This window comes from Pteropus vampyrus, unplaced genomic scaffold (genome assembly GCF_000151845.1).
Source record: "Pteropus vampyrus isolate Shadow unplaced genomic scaffold, Pvam_2.0 Scaffold116, whole genome shotgun sequence".
In the NCBI taxonomy this organism is placed as follows: domain Eukaryota; kingdom Metazoa; phylum Chordata; class Mammalia; order Chiroptera; family Pteropodidae; genus Pteropus; species Pteropus vampyrus.
The window spans coordinates 5,892,768-5,907,276 of record NW_011888897.1 but is presented as its reverse complement, the minus strand read 5'-3'; positions in this window follow the sequence as shown (position 1 = coordinate 5,907,276).

The following is a 14,509-nucleotide window of genomic DNA, read 5'->3' as shown; positions in this document are numbered from 1 at the left end:
ACACATTGCAACAAGCCTAAACTTTTTCCAGCTTTAAAGACCCCACCCTCCTTAGGTGACGTTCGCCTGCTTCCTGGACACTCATCCTTTACTCTAGTCAAGTACCTCTGGTCTCTTTTGCTTGGAATGCCTTGTTCATTCCCACTGTTACACCTGTTTCCTTTCTGTCTTAGTCCATATGGGCTGCTAAAACAGGATATGATAGACTAGAAGACTTATCAAAAACATAAATTTATTCCCCACAGTTCTGGAGGCTGGGAAGTCTGAGATCAAGGTGCTGGCAGATTTAGTGTCTGGTGAGGGCCTGCTTCCAGGTTCATAGACATATCCTCACACAGTGGAAGGGGCAAGGGAGCTTTCTGGGGTCCCTTTATAAGAGTACTGATCTCATTCACAAAGTCTCCACCCTCAGGACCTAATCACCTCCCAAAGGCTCCACCTCCAGATGCCCTCACGTTGTGGATTAAGTTTAAGCATATGAATATTCAGTCTATGGCACTTTCTGTGCCTAATGCTTACTTCCTGGGATGCTTTCCCTTCTTTCATCACTTAAAACCAGACTCACTTGTCAAATCCCAGCTCAATTCTGACATTAAAAAAACAAAACTCAAATAGAGCTTATCCTCTCGGGGAAGTTTGGGTCCCATTGCACAGGTAAGTCTTTGGACAGGATCTTACCATCCAAAGGCAGCTTTAGCCTGTCGGAAACAGTTTTCTCTGGTGGTTCTCTTTAAGTGTGAACTGGTTTTTGTTGTGCAAGTGCACATCTATTGGGTGGCATCCTGTTTCTTAAAGGATCCTAGATGGGCCCCCACATATGTGATTGGTATATTCAATGTACTGGCCTTGGATGCTGTGCTAGAAGGACACCACTTTATTCTTTCTCGCCACTGCCCTCACATGAAAGCTTCAAATAAACTCCATTCCAAGCTTATTCTGTTATGGAGATTGTGTTTGAGCAACTTGAGGCAAGGAGCAAAGCTCATCCATTGTGACAACACCAGCCCCAACTTGGAGCCTGTCACATAGCAGGGACTCAATGAATGAATGAGTGATTGAACGATTATTATTGTGCCCAGAATGGCTTCCCTGTGGCTTGCACAAAGCAGTCTTTGGGATGATTCAAAATGATTTAAATCCCTTCTTTACAGAATCGCCTTTAACCACATAAAGCTATCCTGTCTTAATTAAGTCTTTTCTTTTCATCAGATATATTTTCAATCTCCAAAGAATATTCCTACACATCGATTGCAACACTTTCTAAACTTTAGTCTTACGATAGCCTCCTAAGGAATGTTTGGTTTTCTGGAATGTGTTCAGCCTGAGGGCGGGCCGGAAGTGATTGTGTAACAATTGCAGAAGTCTGTGGTCTGAATCTTTCAAAAGTCTTATCTCAGCAGCCCAGACTCGGGACTCTGCCAATAGTCACAGCTTCTCTGTTTCCCGTTGTGTAGTCTGCAGAAAGCCCCGATGAGGACTGAGGGTTATACTGAAGGCATCATGGTGTGTTTTAAGTGTTAACAGGATGTTGAATGGGACTTTTCATGGTTTCTCAAAATTTCATCTGAAGCCCCAAAGCTGAGAACAAAAGGTGATAAGTATCCCCAGGTTTCTGAACAGGGTATTAGCACTAGGCATATCCATGCAGAAACTGTGAAAAGACAGCAAAACTGGTACGGTCGTTATCACCCTCCGTCACACACCTGCAGCCGATGCGGGAGAAAGGGGATTAAAGAGTCTCTGAGGTAGTGAACAGTGTAGTGGCATTTCCCTTTCTCTTATAACGGGGCCCTTGAGAGAACTGGGGCTCCAGTGGTGCCCTGGGATTTGGCATAGAGCAAGGCGAGAGAATTCATAGAGAAATGGATATGTGTTTTATGGAATTTAGGAATGGAAATTAATGAAAACTGGTGCTTGCTTCCTGCCTGATGAGTCTGGGATGTAGGAGGCTGGTCAGAACAACCACTGATCCCTAAATGAGTGAAAAGGGCAGCTCGAGAGCTGTTTGTACTACCAGATCATGTAATGGTGAAGATATGTGTTTCCCAGGAGTCACAGTGGGAGGTAGCTGGTTTTGGACCAAGGGTGTTGCCTATGGGGTGAAGGGATTCAGCCACAAGATGCTATGTAGTATATTTGCGATCAGGAGCTGAGAACTTTGCAAGAAGCTTCTGGGAGAGGAGGGAGAGTGCACTGGCTTTGAAGGGGGCTTTTCAGCCAGGGGCATCTCCATAATGAGCCTTTGAACACCCCGCAAATGCATCTCATTGGAAAGAGCCAGCATATGGGCTCCTTGTACATCAAGGCCATGGTCCACCATGTTATAACAGCACCTACCACAAAAGATAATTTTCCTCCTCTTTCTCCAATCCTTTCCACACTATAGGACTGTAGTTCACCATGCCAGAGGTCGGGGTAGAGCTAAGGGTATGGCGGTGGTGGTAGGTGACAACTCTAAATTGGGTATGTGATTGAAGTTTTGAATAGGACTGTTTAATGAGTTTTAATTCTTAAAAGTAACTTAAAAATCTATGAGATATACCTGATATGTTGCCTAGAGGTAGAGAAGGGTGATTTGACAGAGCACATCGGGAGGGAGTGATTAGAGAAACATGAAAAGTTTCTATTTGTACACCACCGAGTTTAGCTATTTAATAAACTGATTAAATAAACACTAATTTTAGGTAAATTCCAAGGAGACCAGGCCTGAGGGATAGGTGGGCAACAGACTAGTCTCTGAAACTTTGGTATTACGGACTCCTTGTTTTTCTGAAGTTTTTGATATTACTGTTTAATTTTTTTAAAAGTTTTTATTTTGAAATAAGGTTACAACTACAGAAATAGTAATAATACAGAGTTCTCACATAGCCTTTCTCCAGCTTCCCCTAATGCTAATCTCTTGTATAACTATAGTAGAATGATTAAAACCAGGAAATTAACATGGATACAATACTATTAACTAACCTACGGACCTTATTCTGGGGTGGAAAACTGGACAAAGTATGTTTTCAATACAAGCTTGGATTGGCAAGATTCCAGATGAAAATGGTGCCTGGCTAGAGGCTTCTGGTATATTTTTTCAAAAAAAAAAAAAAGGCAATACATTTGCAAAAACTAGAACAGATTTTATGTATTGGCAGAATTTAGGAGACCTTTATTTTCTGAATAGCCAGTGGAAGTGGATTGAGAAAAACAATGTGGCCTGACATAGAGCAAGGATTTTTGTTTTAAAATAACTTTCAAACACTTTTATCAGTCTTCTACTGTCTGTACTCTGGTTGGAAACACAGGTTTTGACCTTTCTTGTCCTGTGTGGGTATTGCTGGAGCAGAGGGCTGGAGTACTCTTCTCCTCACTGTTCCCATGAGTACCTCTCTTTCCACACAATCTCAGAACGTGTAATTTCCAGAGATGAATGGCAGGAAGGACAAAGGGACTGGTGATGGTACATTTCATCTTGGACGTAAACCCTAGTACAGGTTCAAGCTCGAGCACTTTGCTTTTGTTCAGTGAATAGAGAACCAGCAATGGAGATAGAATGATACTAGTTGAACGTCTTCTTGACAAAGAAGCCAAAACAAGAGCACTTGGTAATCATGTCTGAACAGCACATAAACATTACCTAAGTTACAAAATACCAAATATCCTCTGTCAGCTAAAATAAGTGATGGCTGGTTTTTTTTTTTTTTTGCCAGTTATATCTTCAGCATTGCTGTAGTCTTCTCTCCCTATAAATAAGACTTATTGAGGTACCCAATAATAAAATTATCACTGCTTTCTGATGGTGCCCAATCCACTAAATCACCCAAACAAATTCGAAATCCTATAATAAGTCCTTTTTAACATTCTCTTACCAAGATACCCTATGGTTCCCCATCGCATACAGCCTCTCCCACTGCAACGTGTAATAAATCCAGCTTGTTTACTGTGTCACTGATGGCCTTTGGTTTGAAGGAATTATGGTGGACAAAGAGTGGGATAATACATATTTGGCAAATACTAATTAAGGATTAATCTCTCTCCAAAGAGAAGTGAAAAATAAAATGAAACAAAACATAGAGTCTAGGGAAATAATTACTGCTGAAGAAAAGAAAAAGAACATCATCAATCCAAGAAGTATCTGTGTTTGCAATGAGAGAACAAGAGTGACTATCATAGAGGCAGTGCTGGGTGCTGTAGGCTGGCTTGCTCAAAATGCATTCCGACCCTCTGGCAGTGTGCAAAGGCTGGAAAGCCAAAACCCACCCTTCCTAACATTGCCTGAGGCTTCGGATGTGATTTAGGTTCTGCAAACGTGCACTCAAGTGAGACTGGATTTAGAGCTGATTCACTTGGGAGGGAGAGAGGAAGGTTATGAGGCATCCATTTTGCTGGTACTGATTATGACAGAGGCAACTCCAGAGGTGGCTTTCCAATTCAGCAGTCAGCTTCCTGATGGGAGGGGCTGCAGAGTTCTGGAGCCATCATGTTAACAGTGGCTCCTGTCTGGGCAGGCAGCCTCCTGATCCTATGCTCCTGGGGTTGGAGCAGCAGCTCCATTGGCAGCTCAATTCTCAGATGTGCTTTTGGGAGTCACTCATGCATGGAAAGTTCTATAGAAAGGCAATGTGACACACATATGTAATTTAAAAATTTCTAGTAGCTACAGTTAAGTACAAAGAAATAGATGACATTAATTTTAATAATATATTTTATTTAACCCAACTAAAATATTATCATTTTTATATGTAGTCAACATATTACATTCTTCTTCTTCTTTTTTTTAATACTAAAGCTTATCTCATTTGAGACTAGCCACATTTTAAATACTCAATAGCCCCATGTGGCTCCTGTATTGGACAGCACAGGTCTAAAGTCTGTTTTTCCAGTTCCCTGGTGATTTAGTAAATTATTGAATACCTTATAATCAATCTCTCTCTGCTTAAACCTGTGGGTTGCATTTTCTTCAGTTGAACACTGGCTGATACAGAAGCAATCACCAGATGAGACTAAATAGGAAAAGAATTTAATATTTACCAGCAAAATTAATGAAGAGAAAACCATACCCATACACATTCGGATAATATTTTTTGAATTGCAAAGATAAAGAAACTCAGATGCATCCAGACAACCTTCCCTGCCCCCTTGCAAATCTATTAAAGAACAATATACAGATTGGTCTGGGTCCTTTTTTCTGACAAGATAAATGGCAGGAGAAAATGGAATGATGGCTGTATATTTGGGGGATAAAAGGTATGGCTTGATAATTTTATACTCAGTCAAGTTGTTTTTCAGGTGTAAACATGCAGAATGACATTTAGATACGTAGGAGCTCTTGAAATATACCAGGCATAGAGCTTTCGTGAAAAAGCTATTTGCTGATACTTTCTTTTTCATATCAACCTTTTCCTGTTTTGCTTCTGCCTCTTTTTGTTTCATAATTTTGTTCTTTTTAAACTGACTGTTTGTCTTTTTTTATCTCTTTGAGGATACTAAAGTACTATTTTAAAAAATATTTTTAAAGTGTTTTATTTTCTCGTAGTAGTGATTGTGATAGTGCTGGTTGTCTTTCTTAACATTAGTTTTCTTCCTGTGTTCTGGATTTTAGTTTGCAGGCCCTTCCTGAATGGAAGATTTTCTTTCTTTATTATTTTTTCCATTTTCTCTCTCTGGTTCCCCACTCCTCCACCCTTCCCACCCCCAATTCTAGCAGTTTTGAGGTTTGCCTCTACATGGTCCATGGAGTCTCCAAGCCTTTTACTGGCTCTTTGGTGCTCCTGCGCCAACAGTGATGTTGGGGATATTACACATACAGTCATTGAGACCTTAGATGACATGCCTGGAACCAACGGGAGAGGCTAAGGTGAGCCTTCCTAAGCTTGCAGCATCACAGAAACCATGGTTTCAGGTAGAAATTGGTAGCATCTATTTTCAGCCTCCTTTCTCCATCTGGGGAGCCTCACCTCAGCTCCTGGTCTCAAGTCGCCTCCAGCTTGAGATTTCTATTCTTGTTGCTAGGAGCGATAGCCAGCCCCTATGCTCTGGAGTGGCCCTCTTGTTTATTTATAGCCAGTTTGTTCTGGATCCATTCTTACTGGTTGGTCCCTGTGCTATGCTAGTTATTAATATTATTAATATCAACCCAGCCTGTTACCCCATAGAAGCTGAATTCCTGGCCACCTCAGATTATTTCTGACCAGGAGCCCAGGAGGGCTGTAGCTTCTACCCCATTAATTGCTTTACATTTCTGTTCTAGTTCTGGGCATATGTTCATTTTAGTTTTAATCATGGCTGTGACTTTTTTTCTTCTTTTGTGTTTAATCTTTTGTGCAAATGGGCAGAGGAGAGGACCTCGAAATAAATACTATGTCATTTTGACAAGAAGTTTCTTAAAGATATGGTCCAGATGACTAAGACATACCTCAAAATGAAAGGGTATTAAAGAGTTAGTGGAGACTGCTGAAATTATTAAGTAAAGGCAAACCAACTGACTAATTATAGACACTTAAAAAAATAAATAAGTGTTAAAATTCTTTAAAATGACTAAATATTATTAAAAATATTTTTAATAATGTACTGTTATTATAATGTGGTAAATTATAACCTGGGGTAGGTGAAGAGAAATAAATGCTACAAAATTAATACACACATTTGAAATGAAACCTCACATGCACTTACGAATGGGGAAAAAAGAGATAGAAACTATTTAAACAATTCCTGATTTAAAGTGGAAATTAAAAATCACAATTATAGATTATTTAGAAACTATGAAAAATGAGAACACCCTAAGGAGTGAGGTCAAAGTTGTATTTAGAAGCAAATTGATATTCTCAAGGCAATTCATTATTCAACAAGCAAGCATATAACCTAAGAAAACAATTGAACCAACTAGGGGAAAGCAGTAATAAGAATGAAATATTGAATAAAATGTTAACAGAAATCTTTGAACTTGAAAACAGATACATTACAGAATTGATACATTAATCTAAGAGCTGGTTCACTGAAAAATCAACATTTTTGTCAAGAAAACCTTGGGAAAATAGAGAAGAAAGGACAAAAAGTGAGATAAGGTTATAGATATCGAAGATGTTAAAATTTTATGTAAAAAGTTCTTTTCTGTGAGAAGAATTGCCGAAGTTTATATGAATGGAATGACAGGAAGTCTGGGATTTGTTTTAAAACACAGTGCTCCTTGGTTATGACATGAATAAAGTCTGAGGATCTAATGCAGAACATGGTGACCCTAGTTGATAATACTGTATCATACAACTGAAATTTGCTAAGAGAGTAGAACTTAAATATTTTCACTAAAAAAAGGATACATACATATGTGAGGTGACGGATGTATTAATTAACTCGATGGGGGAATATCCTTTCCAACGTATACATATGTATATCAAACCATCATGTTATGCACTTTAAATATGTTACAGTTTTATTTGTCAATTATACTTCAGTAACGCTAAAAAAATAGTATTCCATTTAAAAAAAAGTGATAGAGGAATAAGTGAAATAATACTGACAAAAATGTTGGTTACTGTTGAAGCTGGGTAATGGATATGTGGGGGTTCATTACACTATTATCTCTACTTTTATGTGTACTTAAACATATTCATAATTAGAATTTGGAATATTTATAAGAAAATGTTATATCTGACTCTACACTAATATATTTGGAAATCTCCCTAATGAAGTGGGTGGTTTTCTGAGAAAATACATTACTAAAACTGACTCAAGAAGTGGAAAATCTGAACAGAACAACAATCCTGGAAGAAATCATAAAAGAATTACCTCCAAAAGAGATCCTAAGATCTGATAATTTTATTAGAGAATTTGTTGAAGAAATACATAATTCTTATACTCCATAAATAACATAGGAATAAATGATACCTTCAAATTCATTCTATAAAGTTAGCACAACCTAAGCATTATGCTAATAACAAAAATATCAAAGTGCAGGACGGTTTTATGTGCAAATATATATGGGAAATTTCTAAGTGAAAAAACGAGGAAATGAAACTCAATTGTGTTCAATTGAACAATCTCCACTTAATCATTTCATCAGATTAAGAAAAGTTCATCATTTCCTCTGTAAAATATACTGACTAATGTCCACAGAAGGACAAATGCTCATAACCAATTTGCTCCATGTTCTTGCAGTTTTTCTTTGATAATAACAGGTTTCTAAACCAGTTTCCAAAACAGTTATGTAATCTAATTAAATATTTATGTACGCTGATGAAATATGAATATGGAAAAATAATTGTTCCTATGAAAGCAAATTTGAATATATTGGAAGAACTCAATGCAAGTGAATCACTAAAGAAAGAGGATGCAACAACTATAAAATTTGGGAAAAAGTCACAAAAGTCTAGAAAAATTCTGCATACATATTGCTTTATGAATAAGTTAAAATTTTCTTCTTTAAAAAACTAAATGAGAAATAGCAATGCATTATAGATTTTATTTAGGTAAAAAAGATGGTACAGAATTCTAATTGGCAGACTGATACTAAGGAAAAAGCCTTTCTCTGTGTAGAAGTTAAGGAAATACCAGCTAGTTAAGGCAACACTACTTGCTGTACTAGACAAACCCTCAAACCTCGATGGCTAATATATTAAACAAAAATAAAATCTTACTGAAACAAGTTTGATAATAAAGGACAATTATAGGCATATATAAGAATGGTATTAAAAATATTTAACAACCAGCACAGCATGGTTACTGACCAATTAGAATGGACACCTGACAAAGAATAATGGATGTGAGCTATGTATTACAACCAGGATGGCTATTACAGTATGTACAAATGAAAATATACGTCTGGGCTCATGTAATAAAAATATCCCGAAGCAGGCTTCCTTTAGGAGGTTTGATCTGGTGACAATAATATTCTAAATATACTCAGTTGATTTCCTCTCTGCTCTGATTTCTTTGCTGTAAGCTTCATCCTAAAATGATACTCCAAGATGGTTTACATCAGCTCCTGAAGTTTTATGCTTCAGTGTTCTTGTTTGGCAAGAAATGGGGAGTATCTTTGCGTCAGCATTTATAGCAAGACTCCTGAGATTCGCCTTGCTTAGATTGACTTGGGTCATGTGTCCACCCTTGTACCAATCATAGGGCATGGCTTATGATGATTGGCTTTTCAAGGTATATACCTCAGTTGCGGGTGGCGTCAGCTTTTCTGGAACTTGTTGGATGCCTTAGAAGTCTATGGGAAAGGGGTGACGCTGGATACTGGGGAGATAATCAACCAATATTAATGCAAAACATGTCATCAACATATCCAATTAAAAAAACACATGATAATCATAATGGAGTAAAAGACATTACATGTAAAAAATATTTGACAAATTAAATAGTAAAACATTAATTTTTCCCCTCCCAAATGGGCAAAGTATAAATAAATCATAGAAAGAATGTAATTGGCCAATAAGTATGTGAAAAGGCATATAATTTCATTAGTAATAAAAAAATGGAAATAAAAGCTATTTATACCACTTTTTAAAGCTTAATCAATTGACTAAGTATTATGCAAGGAACAGGTGTCCCAAATAACCCTGTGTGTTTACTTGGCATTATGGGCTAAATTGTGCTCCTTTCCTCTCAAAAAGATTCATGGGTTGATGCCCTAACTCCCAATGTGACTGTATTTGGAGATAAGGCCTTCAAGGAGATAATTAAGGTTAAATGAGGTTGTAAGAGTTGGGCCCTAATTCAATAGGATTAGTGTCCTTATAAGAAGAGGAAGAGACACCAGGAATGCCTGTGCACAAGACACAATGAAAAGGAAGCTCAAGAGAGAGGCCTCAGGAGAAACAAAACCTGTTAACACATTGATATTAGACTTACAGCCTCTGGAATTGTGAGAAATACAATTCTGTTCCTGAAACCGCTCAGACTATGGCAGGCCTAGAACACTAGTAGACCTGGGTTGCCTGGGCCAGGGGCTAACTAGAACTTAGGACTTTGTCCTCCCATTTGGAGGAGCAGTGCCCAAGCTCCGCTTCTCATGGAATCTGGGCTTCCTCCCCCTGCAAAGTGGGGGACTGAACTGAAAATTCTTGGGGCACCAGAGTCTCCAGGTGCTGGGAGCTGGTACTCCAAGATGATTCCTATAAATATCTGGCACCCCCAAACCAGATTGCTTGGCATGCTGATAAGACTACTTGCTCATGTTTGCATATAAGAAATAATAGGGCCTGGGTGCAGCAGAGCCTGGCATGTCACTTCATGGGCCTTTGCCATGCTGATCCTGGCCTTGAAATTTTCTTCTTTATCCAATTAGGGCTATATCTTGGCTCATGCCATATGATGTGAAATTTTACCCAAATCCTACATGGCAACACTGGCGGCTATCCTAGACAAACCTCCAAATCACGTTCAAGGGAACATCTTATATAAGAGAAAGATTAAAAAATTATATACTTAATGATGATGAGGTGCAGGTATTAGTCTTATTTTGTCTGTTAGGCTAAAGCTAGTTACAACCTTTTGCAGGAGCAATTTATGATGTGTTTAAAGTCTTCAGTATATCAACTTAAAAAAATGAGAATATTACTTATTAAATAGTGGATTCATTGCTATGCATCAAGAGATCAGAGAAATTTAACAAAAGTATATAGTGTTGAATAGAAACATTTTGGCTGTAACACTGGAGTTAAAAAATGGGTACCTAATATTCTATTTTTTTTCTGCTGGAGACTCTACGCCTACATTGCTATAGGTAACCTAGGTGAAGAATCTGGAGAGCAACAGAAAAACTGTCACTTCTTGATCACGATTTCAGTGGCGATCTTTAAAATAAACCTCTGTGCCCGCCATTCTGCTTCGCGGACTAAAACTGCAACCTGAACATATAACGTCAGTCTGCACAGTAAGGCCCTCTTGTGGCCACTTAGGAAAGTTTCTGATTTCAGACACCCAGGCTTGTTTGCGTGCCTACGCTGCACCCCCTCGGGCTGGAGCATGGCCTTGAAAGTGAAGCTGCTGCACGGTGGTGAGGACCTTGGTATTTCCTGAATTAAGTCTTCTGGAATGAGTCCAAGATTCAATAGCAAATCCAAATTCCTTTGTACGTGGGCTGGTTAGTGTTGTGGAAGGATTTCATGCTATATGGTCAGTATGTATGCACATGTCCTGCCTGTCTCCTGTTCACAGACAGGCTCATCTATCGATCATCTTGTTAAAAGGGAAAGTTTTAAAACAAAAAATATTCTGCTGGAAACATATAATAATGGGGTTCTGTGAACAGAAGCGGGGTCAGAGAGCAAAGACAGCACCTAGAGAAGCAAATGTATTTCTGGACTTCTACTCGATCTTCTGTGGATTATTCATATAGTTAGTTCCCAGAACATATTAATCTCTGTGTGGGTAAAAGAGAAATATTATTAAGATGTAAAGAACAGGTGACTCTCATTTTATAAGAATCTCTCTTTCCTTGGGCAAAGCCCTAGACAAAGCTGAGATTCTGCTAGAATTAGAACTTGAGTTGTGATAAGCAAATTTATTTTTGCTTAGCAATGATTTGCAAATACTTGGAACATCTCTTTGACCATTTTAACTCTCTATGTTGTGAACTCACTTCTACTTGCCTCTACGTTACCAATTAGCTTTATAAATGTAATCTTTTCTCCATCATCTTTAAGTATGTGGGATGGAATTTTTCTTTTCAGTTCTCAAGTTCTCTTATTTCCTGTCGTTTCTTCTCCTCTGAATCAAAATGTAAAATTTTCTTGTAGATTATAGAGAAACAAAAATCATAAAGCATATTTTGAGCAAAAAGTGTTTTTCCCTTCTTTCAGGCACTTAAGCTTTCTTGGACTATCTTTTTGGATTGGAATACCACATACTGGCTTGAATAACTGTGTGAATTATAAAACAAATGCAGATCTGTTTTTTGGCTACTTTGAGCTTGTGCAGGGAGATCAAAGGCACTGGAAGAAAAACAAAGACCAAAGAGAATTGTAATGCATAGTGAACTCTCTGAAAAACATATTGCAAACTTTAGAAAGCTGCACTGCAATATTAACAGCTTATGCTTGTCTAGCGATTTCCCGTTTCTAAAGTGCTTTTATGTCCATTAGCTCAGGGCCACCCCAAAGAGGAGGGCAGGACAGGCATTATTGTTTTCTTATTTCAAAGGAGAGCACAGACTGAGAGACTGAGTGTGTAGCAGGTGGCAACCCGCCCTTTGAGCATGGGAACTGGTGTTTTAATCTGGACCGGCTGACTCCAAATCTTAGCCCCTTTCTGCTTCATAAATTCTACTAGCTTTGGTTACCCTGGAAAGGTATCTTGTGTTTATATATCTTCAGCTAATAGGTTAGAACTCAGGCTGTTGGTCTTGCATTTCTGGGTCCCCTCTAGCCCCACACCCTCCCTCTGCATGCTACAAATACTTCTTCCATGGAAGAACTCCAGATGGGGAAATGATTTGGAACTAGTCAGAGTTAAATACCATACCCTATTTGTAATTTCTGCTTAGGCTATGATGCTTAAAGTTTTCCAAAGGGTGACAATTATGAGTCCATTTGTCACCCCTTCTTGGGGCAATGGGGAAGAGGATGGCAAGTCAAAGGAAGTTAGAATTATCCAGTCCTAGCAGAGCCCAGCTGCCTAAGCTGATGTGATAGTCAGAGGAATACCCAGCAGAGAACTCTGAATCAGATTTCAGTGGTTCCACCTCAAACGGGATTTTTTTCTCATGGGTCTGGCAAGAGACATGCTGGATTTAAAGTGAAATTAAGCTGTGGACTCTGGAGGACGGCACAGGAAATTACAAACGACAGCTGCTTGTCTGAATAGCCATATTCGGTTAAGAGGCACAATCCAGAGTCCCTGTTATGTAAGGAATGGGGATATATTGGTGTCCAGTTTTGAACCCCCAGGGAAAGTTGTTTTAGAGCAGAGCGGAGACTCAGGGTTGTTCCGTTTCTTTACTAGCTACATGATCTTGAATCTGGCATATGACATCTCCAAGCCTTAGTTTGCCAATCTGTAGGAGAGTAATATTAGAGAGTAATTAGAGAGTAATCTACAGGAGAGTAACAATATTTACGCTCAGTTTGTGTGTGTGTGTCTGTGTGAAAAGCATTTTGTAAACTGTAAAGTGTTCTAGAAATGCAGAGTTTGTTATTATTTTCATTACATACAGGTCTAAGTTTCCTGCAGGAATAGGAAATAGAGAAGCATAAGAACTAAATGTGAATACTGAAGAGAAGAAAAAAGAACTGTGATAACCCAATTAAAATAAATTTTTAAGTGTTTATGGGCATCTGGAACTGTGTTCAGAGCTATAAAAAACAATGTTACCGAGATATAATTGTTAATTCAAGGCTATTGCATGAAATGGTGCAAAGCTGATATGGAATGGGGTAGAAGTGGGAGTTAGAGGAGGAGCAAGAAGTGACCCTAATGGAGCACCTGCGATGTGCAAGGCATTGCTGAAGATGCCATTATCTCATTAAGCCTTCACACGAAGTACGTACCAACCTCATTTCAAAGAGGAGAAATCCGGCTCTGAGATGTTGAATAATTTGCTCAAGGCCATGTGTTTAGTAAATGACAGAGCTGGGACTTTGCCTCTAAAGCATATACTCAGATGCAGACAAATAAGTCAATAAAGTACAAACTAGGTAATTCACAGGACATAGTATCGAAAGGGGTGAGGGCTGAGAAACAAAAAGGCAGCCCTGACAGCTAGGGGAACCAGTGCATCCCTGTTTGCCCATGATGTTCTTCATTTTAGCACTAAAAATCGTGTGTTCCAGTCCTTCAGTCTGGGGTTCCTCAGTCCCAGGCAAACTGAGACATTTGGTCACCCCACAGCTGATAGCTAGAAGCTGTCTTACTTGCTATCAGTTGGGTCACGCTATTCCCTTGAACATAAGTAATTTCACAAATTTGAACATCAGATGAGGACTTTCACGAATGTGATGGAACAAAACAAAAACAAGGCCACTCCATAATTATGACTGAACCAAGGAAAAGACACCATGCAACCCCCCCAAAAAGGACCAAACATTCCCCTCTTCTGGCTAACAGGAATGACTACTGCTGCTTCTTCAATGACAACTCTAGCCTCGCTTCTTTCTTTCTGCTCACCAGGTAAAAATTGAGATAATTATTACATTTCCTTACTTGCTGACGGCTTCCAATTCACTTCCTTGAGCCCTTCCCCAAATCAACTAACACAGGTCCAACTCCTAGAACAAAGCCCTTCTCGATACCTTGTTTCTAAGACACTTCCTGGTTCTTCATGGAACCAGGCGTCCCCATAGCAGGGAGCAACCCTAGGTCTAGTTGACTTCAAGTGTGTTCCAGGATGGCGTTTGACTGAAGGACATTGATGGGGCAGTGTGTGAGGAGGGGTCACCCTTCACCTATGGTATTGTAATTCTCTCTTTCTGGGCCATCTCTAAAGTTGGACCAGATGCTTCTTCAAAGCAGAATCGCTTATAAAAATGATAATTAGTATTTATTGAGGACTTCCACTTGTCAGGCACTGTGCTAGGCTCTCTTTATG